General features: G+C 38.9%; 1 pseudogene; it reads right to left on the bottom strand.

Moving 5' to 3' along the window:
• Positions 1–12,276: 12,276 nt before the first annotated feature.
• Positions 12,277–12,421, bottom strand: LOC145243280 (U2 spliceosomal RNA; annotated as a pseudogene).
• Positions 12,422–13,248: the final 827 nt, after the last annotated feature.

The raw sequence follows: 13,248 nt of genomic DNA, 5'->3' as shown, positions 1-13,248 counted from the left end.
AACAGGAAAAAGAGGAAAAAAGAAAAGATACATTTTCCTTGTTGCTTTCAGAGTTCTCGCTACTGACTGACTCTGAAACAGTTATTTTATTTACTTCTTTTTTAAGAGAAGGTCAGGTGTAGGCTTTATGAAAGTGCTTTTGTGAAACGAACTGCATTCAAACTTGGCACACCCAGGTTCTCCAGTGTTTTCAAGTTGTTTTTCAGAGAATCCTTATACCTTTTCCTTGGTTTATGTTGTGGTCTTTTACCTCCATCTATCTCGCCATAAAACAGTTGTATAGAAAGTCTCTTGACCTCCATCCTAACCAAGTGTCCAGCGCATCTGATTTTGAATCATTTTCATTTCAATACTATTACTATTTGATCGCTCAAGAACCACAGTGTCAGGCGTTAGAGTCCTTCAGTTAATATTAAGTATTCTCCGAATACAACTTTGATGAAACTTTTCCAATAGCTTGAGATGCCTTTTATATGTTGTCCAGGTCTCTGACTCATATAGCAATGTAGTGAGTACGCATGTTTCATAAACACTTAGCTTTGTTTTTGATGAGCTTTCCCGATCAGACCATACACGTTTCTCCAATTTGCCAAAAGTAGAACTGGCTTTGGCTATTCTGTGATTTATCTCAGCATCAAGTGTACAACCCTTACTCAGCGTATTACCCAGATATACAAAATTGTCCGTGACCTTTAACTTCTTACCATCAACCAATATGTTTGGTTCAACATACGCCATTCTTATAGGAGGGGAATATATAACATATGTTTTCTTGAGGCTGATAGTAAGTCTGAAAGCTTTGCAAGCTTCTGATAACTCGTCCATAATAATCTATGTGTCTGTTTCTGAGTGTGAAACAAGGTCTGCATCATATGCATATAAAAGTTCAAAAACAAGGTTCTGAAAAGTCTTCGTCTTTGCATTGAGATGTCTAAGGTTAAAAAGTTTACCTGATGTGCGAAACTAAAACTTCACCCCAATGTCGCAATTGTTAAAAGTATGCACCAGCTTCACAGCAAAATATATGGAAAATAATGTAGAAGCAAGTATATCATCTTGTTTCACACCGTTTTCAACTGAAATTGGATTAGACAGAGATCCATTAAAGTTCACTTGGGCTTTCATATTATGGTGTAACTGCTGAAGCAACTCCACAAAACTAGTAGGACAGCATAGCTTCCTAAGAATTGTCCAGAGTGCATTGTGATTAATGGTATCAAAGGCTTTTTTCAGGTCAACAAAAACTTGATACAAAGGCATTTGCTGCTCCCTACATTTCTCCATTAGCTGTCGGGCAGAGAATAGCATGTACATTGTGCCGTGGCCAGATCTAAAACCACATTGGTTTTCTGGGATGATAGAGTGACAAATTCATTTCAGCAAACGATTAAACAAGACTTTTGCTAAAATCTTTCCCACTGCTTCAAGCAAGCTGATGCCTCAATAATCACCACACGTAGATTTTGACCCCTTTCCTTTATAAATGAGGATTAATATTGCATCAATCCAATCTTGAGGCATAGCATTACCATGCCAAACAGCAAGGATGAGTGTATGGACTGCGTTGATAATGCTATCACCTCCAAATAGCAATAACTCAACAGATATATATATATATATATATATATATATATATATATATATATATATATATATATATATATATATATATATATATAGCGAAACATGTGTCCAAAGATAACTCTTTGTTTGATAACTCATGTTTTGTCATATATATATATATATATATATATACACAGAGAAACATGTGTCCAAAGATAACTCTTTTATAAGAACATAAATAAATAAATAGCATATATATAACTGAGGCGTACTTGAAACTGTCCCAAAAAACTTTGAAAAAAAGACTAGAAGGAATTGAAACTAATGGGAAGACTGAGGCTATACAATAGACGCCAATGATAAAAATAGCTGAAATCTTAAAGAAAATCCTTGAATGCGGAAACCAACCCACATAAACTAACCAGCCACATGAAAACTGCAACAGAAATAAAACAAAAAGATGGAAGGAACATCACAAGGAACCAAGAGAACTGAAACCACAAGACATCTTATAAACTGCCCCCCCCCCCCAAAAAAAAAAATAGGCATCAGCCTCGGCTGATATCACACAAAATAGTTGTAATGGGTCAAGGAGCATTTAAGGACTGAGGAGAAAGAGCACTAACCAAACCTCCACTGGATGAGTGCAAGGAATGCTGGGATGATAGGAAAGCTTATTGCTACCCAAATTCTAGTGAAGACCAGTAGTTGTTCCCAGTGAGCAATCAATGGTAAGCAGCAGTTGTGATAATACAACATTGGCAGAGATTATCAAAAGAGGTGAATTGCACTAGAAATATGGAGAGACTTGTAGGCATGTAGGTTTCAAATCATTGCTTCCAGTGTTGTGCGACACAGTTCTGGGTAATGTTCGAATAAATCCTTGATGCCAGTGTTATGGGATGTAAGTTTTGAATTTTTGTAGACTCAGAGAGTTGGTAATAAGCAAGACAAAGGCAGTAGTGTAATTAACAAAAGATTGTTGACAAAAATATGCTAGAGAAAGTAGGTGTCCAATTCTGTGACCATAACTGCCATCAGTAATTGCAATAATGAAACATCGAGAGAATAGAACAGTCACCAGTTAGTAAGTGCTAACTAAAACATAAAACTGAGAACAACAAAATTTTATAACAAAACATTTTATAGCTACAATCTTATAAAAATAACAAGTATTCTCTAATAGTAAATGTTTATTTATGCAAATTCGTGTTTGGCAAAGAAAGTTCAGTAAATATTCACAAGTGCAGATGTTCAGTGTGAATAATATGAGTATATCAGTAATATACATATATGAGTATTTGGAGCATGGTTCTGTGTATGTGTGTTGGTTTACCTTGTTCTATTAATGCATGTGAATGGATAACAATTTGTTTCTGTTTATCTGACTCTGGCTAGTGTGTAAGAATGTGTGCACGAGATGAAGAAGGTTTGTATGTGAGTCATTGTGTTCTTTTTTGCCTTGCCTCCTTCCAACCAAAGGCATGGGAGGAGTGTTGAGCAAACGTTCTGGAGTCCTATTTCATGTGGGCCATCCAGGGAGTCTTGTTTTGGGCTGTTTATTTCCTCGTTTTTAAAGGAGTTTCTCAGTTTGTGTTGGCTTATTATTTTCACACAGACTTTCTACTTTTTGATGTTCACACCAATTTTCTAGTTGAAAATACTTTTAGTTGTTTTGACAAGCTTCTGGGTTTGACCTTTACTCCTGATCTGAAATGGAACATGTACATCAAGTCTGTTGCCAAGGTCGCTGGAAAGATGGTGGGATCCTTCTACCACTCCAGAAGATATCTCACTACTGATGCAATTCTCTATCTATATAAAAGCCAAGTACGTCCAAGGATGGAATACTGTTGCCATATCTGGGCAGGAGCTGCTAAAAACAGCCTATCCTGCCTTGACAGAGTACAAAATAGACTTTGTGGCTTAGTGGGGGATGCCCTTTTCTCTACCCTGCAACCTCTCTCCCACAGAAGAGACGTTGCGAGCCTATCCTTGTTTTATCGTTATTTCCATGGCAGGTGCTCATCTGAACTCCAATCTCTGGTCCCCCCTCGCCAATCTTTCACGAAAAACACCTGTCTAGCTGAATCCACTGTGAAAAATTTCCCCCACTCTATATCTGTGCCTAATTCAAAATGCGGATTCCATGAACAAAGCTTCTTTCTTAGAACTGCACGCCTGTGGAACTCTGTTCCGTCTGCCTGCTTCCCTCCGGACTACAACTTGGATGTCTTCAAGTCCAATGTTAACAAATTCCTAATGAACCACCCCCTTAATTAAACACTTCATCAAATCTCCACACTGACGTAATGTACTTGCAATAACCCTTATCCCTGAGTGGCTTCCGGGCCTTGATAAGTGGTGATCACTGTGTAAAAAAAAAAAAAAAAAAAAAAAAAACGTCCCTGTGAAAACTTACTTTATCTTTGGAAATGAATAGAAGAGTGAATTCCAATGAAGCGGAGGAAGAAAGAGTCTAGTAAGTAGAGCCATTTGCTTTTTAGTATTCATAATTATCATTTTACAGTTAAATTGCCACAAACTCGTGTTTAGTAGATAATTTTCTTATTTTATTTTACTTTTGTTAGTTTGAAGAGATCAAGGGCTCCTTCCTGGGGCTAACACTTGATTCTATTATAATTTAAATTTATATCCGAGGGCTCTTTTAAGAATAGACACTGTTCCCTTTATGGCTGCTATCTGTATTTCCTTACAGCTTGGTTTTCCAGGGATTGCTTCTAAGTATTTATGAAGGTTCTTTTTTATTAGGCTAGTTGCTCCTGTCACAACTGGTATGATGTTTATTTCTTTCAGAGACCATGTTGTTTTTAGATCATTTTTAAGGTCCTGATATTTTGTTATCTTTTCCCGTTCTGCTCTATTAAGACCAAAGTCGTTTGGAACTGTGACATCGATAATTTTCCAGTGTGCAAGAAGACATGATAGTTTGAAGTGTGTATGTCAGTAAGTTTGTTAGTGTGAATATGTGTGTGTGTGTGTGTGCGTAATAAAGCAGGTGGCATTGCTTATGTATCAGTTTACCTTTCATATTATTTGGATTATTTGAACCATTATTCTTAGTTTGAGTTTATTCGCACAATGTTCTGGTTGATATATCCTCTGACCTTCTTGAGATGTATTTTGTCAAAGTCGGGAATTTTTTTCTTAAATTTGTGAATTTTTTTTTTATCGCATTCAGGAAACTGTATATAATTTTGAACAAAACACTTTAGTTAATCATGTTCTCATTCCATCAAACATGACTGGGTAGAAGTCAAAATGATTTGCAGTTGTATTTTTAATGTTATCTGCACTAAGGTCAGCCCCTTTAAGAAACTCGTTTCTTATCGTTGAGCACTTTCAGTTGAAATAAAAAGTCGGTCAATTTAGTTCTTATGCACAGATCATCATATAATGATTAGATCACTCTGACAGATATAAAAAAGCATTTAAAAATAAAATGTTTAAATTTCAGCAGTATGTCTCATGGTTAACGGTTGGCCGAATGGATTAGGTTCTTGCTAATGAAGCCAGAGATGGTTTCTGTTGCCGGGTTTGAATCTATCGACTGGTGTTAATTGTGACACCCTGTACTGATGATTCCCGAAAGGATGAAACACTAGTGTTTGTAGGTATTTAATAATTATTATAGTAAATAATTATATATATATATATATATATATATATATATATATATATATATATATATATATATATGTAGTATTGGGAATCCCAGTTTAATTGCTATATAGGTAGTTTTAGAAATAGAAAGTTATATAAGCATATTTTGATTTCCCATCAGCGATTTAGCAAGCTCAGAGAGGTTAGGTTTGGCAGGTATCAAACCCAAGTCACCTTGAATGACCTAGATTAGATGAACCCGAAATTAAGGTTGTAGGCCTTCCGGTTGACGATCACATGGGTAGAGTTGGTTTTGGGCAGCAGAGGAAGCAGATGGGAGATTTCAGGTCTCTCCCGACGGTCAGTGTCCGAGATGTTAGGCTTGCCTTGAATAAAAAAGATTGAAGCTTCAATTCCATCTTGTTGTTCATTGATGAATCTGTCTGCAGCAGCAGCAGCACTCCCCAGCAAGATGGAAGACCAGTGACTAAGAAGATGTCATCCGCTGGCGAAGGCAAATCAGGTATGTTCGCATTATATTGTTGCACATACACATTCCGGAAACTTCCCAAGGCAAAAGAAACTGTAGAAGAATAGCAAACACACACCCACACTCACATATAACAGTAAACAGTACGTAAGGACACACGTTTATATTATACGTAAAAACACACACACATATATGTAAGAACATTGGTAAGAACACACAGACCCGTAAAAGTAAACATAACAACAAACTTAATAATAAACGTTTAGAATAAATAATAAGTAATAAACAATAAATAGCACATATCTTTTACTGTAACACACACACATATATATATATATATATATATATATATATATATATATATATATATATATATATATATATATATATATATACAGGGTGACCCCCCCCCAAAAAAAACATAGAAAGTATATTTAGAACATATGCTGTAGAACGGAGAAAAAAGGCCAAAGACCCTAATGTTCTGATCTGATGTTTTGAATATAATAAACTAGTTATGACCAAAGTTTCATTTCATTCGGACAAAACACTAAGAAACGAGGCCTAATTAGAGGTGGGGCCCGTTTTTTTTGGTCACCCTGTATATATATATATATATATATATATATATATATATATATATATATATATATATAGTAGAGAGCAAAAACTTAAACACAACTATTTGTATAAATAATTATCATATGAATTTTTTCTTTTAAATAATATATATTAAATTAATATTGGGTGTTATTCATTTTCAATTTTATTGTCCTATTTTTCTGATATATATGCAATAGGCAGTTCTTTCTAGCAAACTTTGACAGGGTACAGAACTAACATGGTATGATTGCTTCATTTCTCTGCAGTCTCTTTCTCATAGACATTTCTAGTATTTCTCTTCTCAGTTGTTATTTTCATGATATGTGCTGGATCGAGTCTCAATCTATGCTTCATTTCTTTAAACATTCACAGCAAAAACTCATCTAGCATCAACTATTGTAATGAATTTAGATTTATTCCTCTGTGTCTCTAAAATGAAACAGAACTATCAATGAGGGTATAGATTGTAACGATGTTATCGTTTCGTTTCGTTACAATCCTAGTTTTGTAACAACGTTATCATTTCGTTTCATGACAATCCTTGTTTTGTAACAACCACGCATGCACACTGAAAATAAAGGCCTCAATGTTTTATATTTAAAACTAACAACACGCGTCTTTTCGTTTCTCTCTATTAACCAACCACACAATACGAGCAAACACAGTGTGACATGGTGACAGCGGCGAGATAAAGGGAAAAATAAAATAAAACAACGATAAAAGTAAGACATTATATTTTTTTTTCTCTTTTCTTTTTGAACCAAAACTTCGTAAAACACACACACACACGCTCGCTGAAGCTCGCAACAACACTACTGCTACTATGGCTAATATATCGATACCAGTTCCCATTCTCGACTGGGACTCGCCTAACACTGCAGAGTCATTCAAGATATTCCAACAACGTTTGGAACTTTATTTCACAGCGAAGGGAACTAAAGAAGAAGAGAAAGTGCCTATCATTCTACTCGCAACTGGCGAGGAAGGAATTCGTAGATACAACAGTTGGTCTATGTCAAACGAAGACCGGAGAGACGCCAACAAAATTTTCAACGCATTTCTGGAGCAGCTGGAACCGGCAACCAACCACCGTATATGTAGGCTCGAACTCAGTAGATACCAACAAAAACCTACCGAGACGACAGACATATTTCTAAACAGGTGTCGCTTACAGGTGAAGAAATGCGATTTCACAGCCCATGAAATGAACGAACGTTTAGTAGAAATACTGATAGCCAACACTCCCATACCGGACTTACAAAAAGAACTGTTGAACAAGCCGAAGGGCTACACAATAGAAGAGGCTGTGAAATTAGCATGCACATATGAGGCTTCAGCCGTGTATATAAACAAAATACACCAACTACATGGCCTGTCACATATAGACACCATAAAACGCGGTGGTCACGAACGCCAGGAAGGCAACAGAAATACCAGCAACTTGTGTAAAAATTGTGGACGGGACCACCGTTTTGGCAAGGAGCATTGCCCTGCCAAGAACGACATATGCAGCTCCTGCGGGAAAATGGGCCATTGGGCCAAATTGTGCTTCTCAGCGAGACTCAGACCCAGGAAACAAGAAAAACCCTGGCACAAAAGCCGCAGCCAGCCAAGGCACAGACAACATGGAACAGGCCGAAAAGTCGACAGCGTTGCTGAACATAACGACCGAGCCACAACAAAACTACATGCGGCGATGGAGCACCTCACATTCAGCACTATTAACAGTGAACATCCACTGCACAAACAAAAAACAACACAAAATGAAGCGTTTGTCAATATCAACGTTATATTGACAGACCACCCAGGTACGCACAGCCTCAAACTGAAGGTAGACACGGGTGCACAGGCAAACACACTACCTTTACGCATATTCCGCAGTATGTGCCCCTCCGCCATAAACGAAGACGGAAACCCAATACCTGGATCACTAAACCCAACGAAATGCGTACTGACAGCATACAACAACACTGAAATAAAATGCCATGGCACCACAAACATCAGGTGCAAATACAAGGACTCTTCATGGCTCAACACTCAATTTTATGTGGTCAACACTCCAGGACCAGCTATACTGGGCCTGCCAACATCTGTAGCCTTCAACGTTGTGACAATGAACTGTGCCATATCCATTCAGCAACAACCTATCAACAGCATAGATGATCTGATACGTTTATACCCCAACAGATTCGACCGCATTGGCGAGTTCAAGAAAACACACAAGCTCACTGTCAACCCTAACACTCCATGCCACATAGACGCACCAAGAAGAACGCCAATAGCCATGCGGGAGAAGATCAAGGCTGAACTAGACAAGATGGAGTCACAGAATGTCATTCGTCGTATTGAGGAGCCAACTGACTGGGTAAGCTCCCTTACATATGTAACCAAACGCGACAACACAATAAGGGTCTGCTTAGACCCAAGGGCACTAAACAAAGCCCTAATGCGGCCGTATCATCAAATCCCAACAGTTGAGGAACTCAATCACCGGTTTGCAGGTGCAAAATACTTCTCAAAACTGGATGCTAAGGCAGGATACTGGTCTATAAAGCTTGACCAGGAAAGCCAGATCCTGACCACTTTTCAAACACCATTTGGAAGGTACTGCTTCCAACGACTTCCATTTGGTTTAAACGTGAGCCAAGACATCTACCAGCTCGAGATGGACAGAATACTTGAGAAGTTCACAGGAGCATGCGGTATAGCGGATGATATTGTTGTATATGGCTCAACAGAACGTGAACATGACAACAACCTAAGGCACCTCATGGAAGTCGCCACACAAGAGGGCCTCACAATGAATTCCAAGAAATGCGAGATAAAACACCAGGAAATCTCCTTCTTCGGAAATATATACACCCATTCTGGAATGAAACCTGACCCAGCAAAGGTACGAGACCTACAGGAAATGCCAGAACCACGCAATAAAACAGAACTGCAACAGTTTCTAGGTGTAATGACATACCTATCCCGCTTTATTAAGGATTTCAGCTCAAAAACCACTGTATTACGTGACTTACTTCACAAAGAGTCAGAATTCCAATGGGAGCCACACCACCAGACGGTTTTCAAAAACCTGAAGAGTGAAGTGTCTGAAACGTCCCTGCTTCACTACTTTGACCCCAAGCGCCCAATCTACTTACACTGTGACGCAAGTCTGCATGGAATAGGAGCAGCGCTTCTACAACCAGACTCAGCTGGCAATTTAATGCCTGTCTTATACGCAAGCAAGAGTCTGACACAAACAGAACAACGATACGCATGTATCGAGCGGGAACTACTGGCAATCGTGTTTGGCACACATAGATTCCACACATATTTATACGGTCATGGTTTCCAAATTGTCACTGACCACAAACCTCTTGTCATGATCATTGACAAACCTCTCACCTCAGCTCCAGCTCGCCTACAACGAATGCTCATCCAGCTACAGGGATATAATTTCAGATTATCCTACAACAAGGGATCCGAAAACATATTGGCTGATGGGTTATAACGCCTGCCATCACCTGGTAATTCGGACCCTATCGATCTGGATGTTCGAGTTGACACCATTCGTTTCTCTGCTGACCGCATTGAAAAACTGAGAGACTGCACAACAGCTGACCCTCTGCTTAACCAGCTAAGAGATACCATTGTCATGGGATGGCCTGAGACAATCAAGCAACTGCCTACCGATATCAGAGAATTCTGGAGCCTAAGAGATCAGCTATCAACTGATGACGGCCTTATCCTTAAAGGACAACAAATTGTCATTCCTCAGACCCTCCAAGAAGATATCCTAAAGCAACTCCACACCGCTCACTTAGGACAAGAGAAAACCAAACTCCTAGCCAAAGACACTGTCTATTGGAAAAATATAAACAGAGACATCGAACAATTCACAAGCTCCTGTAGCATCTGTCAACAACATCAGCCATCATAAATGTCAGAGCCTCTTCTGCAGCACGACATTCCGACAAAGCCATGGGACGTAGTTGGAACAGACCTTTTCGAGCTCCATGGACATCAATGGCTGATCATAGCAGACTACTACTCCAAGTACCCTGTTATCAAACAGTTACCTGCCCACTCACCAAGCAGTGTTGTCATAAAAATAACGCAACAAACCTTTGCGGAGTTTGGCATACCGTCAAAAGTGGTTAGTGACAACGGGCCGCACTTCTCAAGCGCCCTTTACCACGAATTTGCCACAGAATGGGGTTTCAACCATCAGACTACCTCACCTCGAAGACCACAGGGAAATGGTTTCATAGAGCACCAGATAAGGACCATCAAGACCATCCTCAAAAAGGCCAAGCAATCTAGGACAACACCCGAAATTGCATTATTGCACTGGCGCTGCACACCTATCTCAAACGCCATACCCATCCCTGCACAGCTACTCATGGGTAGACGAATCCAATCCCCAATTGCAACAAAAATAGAAAAAACCACCAAGATCAGGATCAAATATATGATGCTTTTAAACAAAGGCAACACAAGCAAAAGAAATATTTTGACCAGCATGCGCTCAAGAAAGACCTACCACCTTTATATCCTGGCCAGAGCACAAAACCCTACACACGGAAACTGGGACAGCAACCGTAGCTTCTCAAGCAGATGGTCCCCGATCATATCTCCTACAAACTGCAAACGGATATATGATACGGAGAAACCGGCAGCATATTAGGAGTGCTCCAATAAGGCCAACACCACCACAAACGCCAAAGCATGTAACATTTGCAGAACCACCTGCATGTACAACTCAGTCTCCACAAAGAGACTCCCAACAATACACTCACAGTGGCAGGATGGTACGCCCACCATCAAAAATGAACTTGTGAACATTTTCTAGAGAAGTATAGCAAGCAATTCATGGGGCAGAATAATCCCCCGCTTCGCTGTAGCTATTCAGGCAGTCTACCCTGAATTAGCCCTTACCTTTTATCATATATTGAATATGCTCAATATCATAATCTTCATATTGGTAAAGGGGAGATGTAACGATGTTATCGTTTCGTTTCGTTACAATCCTAGTTTTGTAACAACGTTATCATTTCGTTTCATGACAATCCTTGTTTTGTAACAACCACGCATGCGCACTGAAAATAAAGGCCTCCATGTTTTATATTTAAAACTAACAACACGCGTCTTTTCGTTTCTCTCTATTAACCAACCACACAACACGAGCAAACACAGTGTGACATAGATAAATTAGTATCAGATGGAGCAAAGTTTGTATATGTGAAAGAATAGAAAGACAGAAAGTTCTTTGGGCCCCAGAAATCCATCTGTTAGCAGTTATCTTCAGACGAAGTTAGTCGATGTTTGAACAGCCAATGCACAGAGACAGAAAAGTGGAAGAAAACCTCTATATTACTATTGATTTTAAAAGTAAAAAAAAATGCAGTTAAATGGGCTGGTATTTTTTGCGGGGGGGGGGGCACAAAAGTTCACAGATAGAATTCGTCACTGTATTTCCTCCTCCTCACAATTTTCTATCTCAACTTCCAGTCTGTCACCCTCACCTCTGGCAACAGGCGTTTAATTAAAAAAGGCCGATAGCCATTAGTCGCGTGCTCTCGTGTAATGAATGAATGCGTGAATGTAGGATTGATATGAAATTCTTAAAGATAAACTAAAATGACCAAAAAATAGGCTGAAATGACTTAAATAAATAAAAAGTAAATGACTTAGAATGACTTTAATGAACTTAAGGATGAACTGAATGACCTTAAGAATGATTTGAATGCTTAAAAAATAACTGGAATCCTTCAAAAACAACTTGAATGATCTGGAGAATGACTTGAATGGCTTTGAGACTGACTGGTTGTAAAGTGCGTGATCATTTTGCATTTAATTAATATAGAAAACTGATCCTCCACTTTATATCACAAAGTTACAAACATAAGTATAGCATGTAGTAAGAACAGATGGTATTTATTTGCTCCCCCACTGAGCAAATTAGGCACAAGGCCGTTTTTAATGTGAGGTAAAAACCAGCTCCCCTAAAAGGGGTCACTCTGGTTACCAAAAATAATAATTGTCCCAGTATAGAGGGTTTCCCCTCCATTGACTGGTACAAATTATCTTAAGTGCAGTATCTGCCGGAACAGATACTACACTTTGATCTTGGCCAAAAGGCCAAAAAAAAAAATATTTATTTGCTCCCCCACCGAGCAAATTAGGGGCAAGGCTGATTTTTAATGTGAGGAGTGAAGGGGAAACTCCCCGGGGAGTAGGAGAGCTGGAAAGTGACAATTGGTATAAAGGGTTGCTCCTACATTGACCAGGGTCTTATATGTAGGGTTGGTATCTATTTGCTCCCCCCTACCGAGCAAATTAGGCACAAGGCTGATTTTTAATGTGAGGAGTGAAGGGGAAATGGGTACCAACTCCCCGGTGAGTAGGGGAGCTGGATAGTGACAATTGGTATGAAGGGTTGCCCCTTTCAAGGTCTTATATGTGGGGTTGGTATTTATTTGATCCCCCACCAAGCAAATTAGGCACAAGGCTGATTTTTAATGTGAGCAGTGAGGGGGAAATGGGGACCAACTCCCCGGGGAGTAGGGAAGCTGGATTGTGACAATTGGTATGAAGGGTTGCCCCTACATTGACCAAGGTCTTAGATGCGGGGTTGGTATTTATTTGCTCCCCCACCGAGCAAATTAGGCACAAGGCCGATTTTTTAATGTGAGGAGTGAAGGTGAAATTGGGACCAGTAGTAGGGGAGCTGGATTGTAACAATTGGTATGAAGTGTTGCCCCTTCCAAGGTTTTATATTTTTTTTAAGAAATGGATTTTGTAAAAAAAAAAAAAAAATTAATTAAATTGTTAGGTGAAAGTACAGAATAGTTGCATAAAAATTCTGCAAAAGTACCAGAACAATCTGTTCGTATTATTTAATTTTTTTTTTTTTAATTATAAAAAGTTCTATATGTTTACAATGTAAATAAAAATGGTCACTGTTTCCAGGGATACAA

The sequence above is a fragment of the Euprymna scolopes genome, chromosome 21, assembly GCF_053919585.1.
Source record: "Euprymna scolopes isolate OS-2025 chromosome 21, ASM5391958v1, whole genome shotgun sequence".
Lineage (NCBI taxonomy): Eukaryota > Metazoa > Mollusca > Cephalopoda > Sepiida > Sepiolidae > Euprymna > Euprymna scolopes.
Note: the sequence above shows the minus strand (reverse complement) of the source record. Positions and strands in the feature narration are given on the sequence as shown.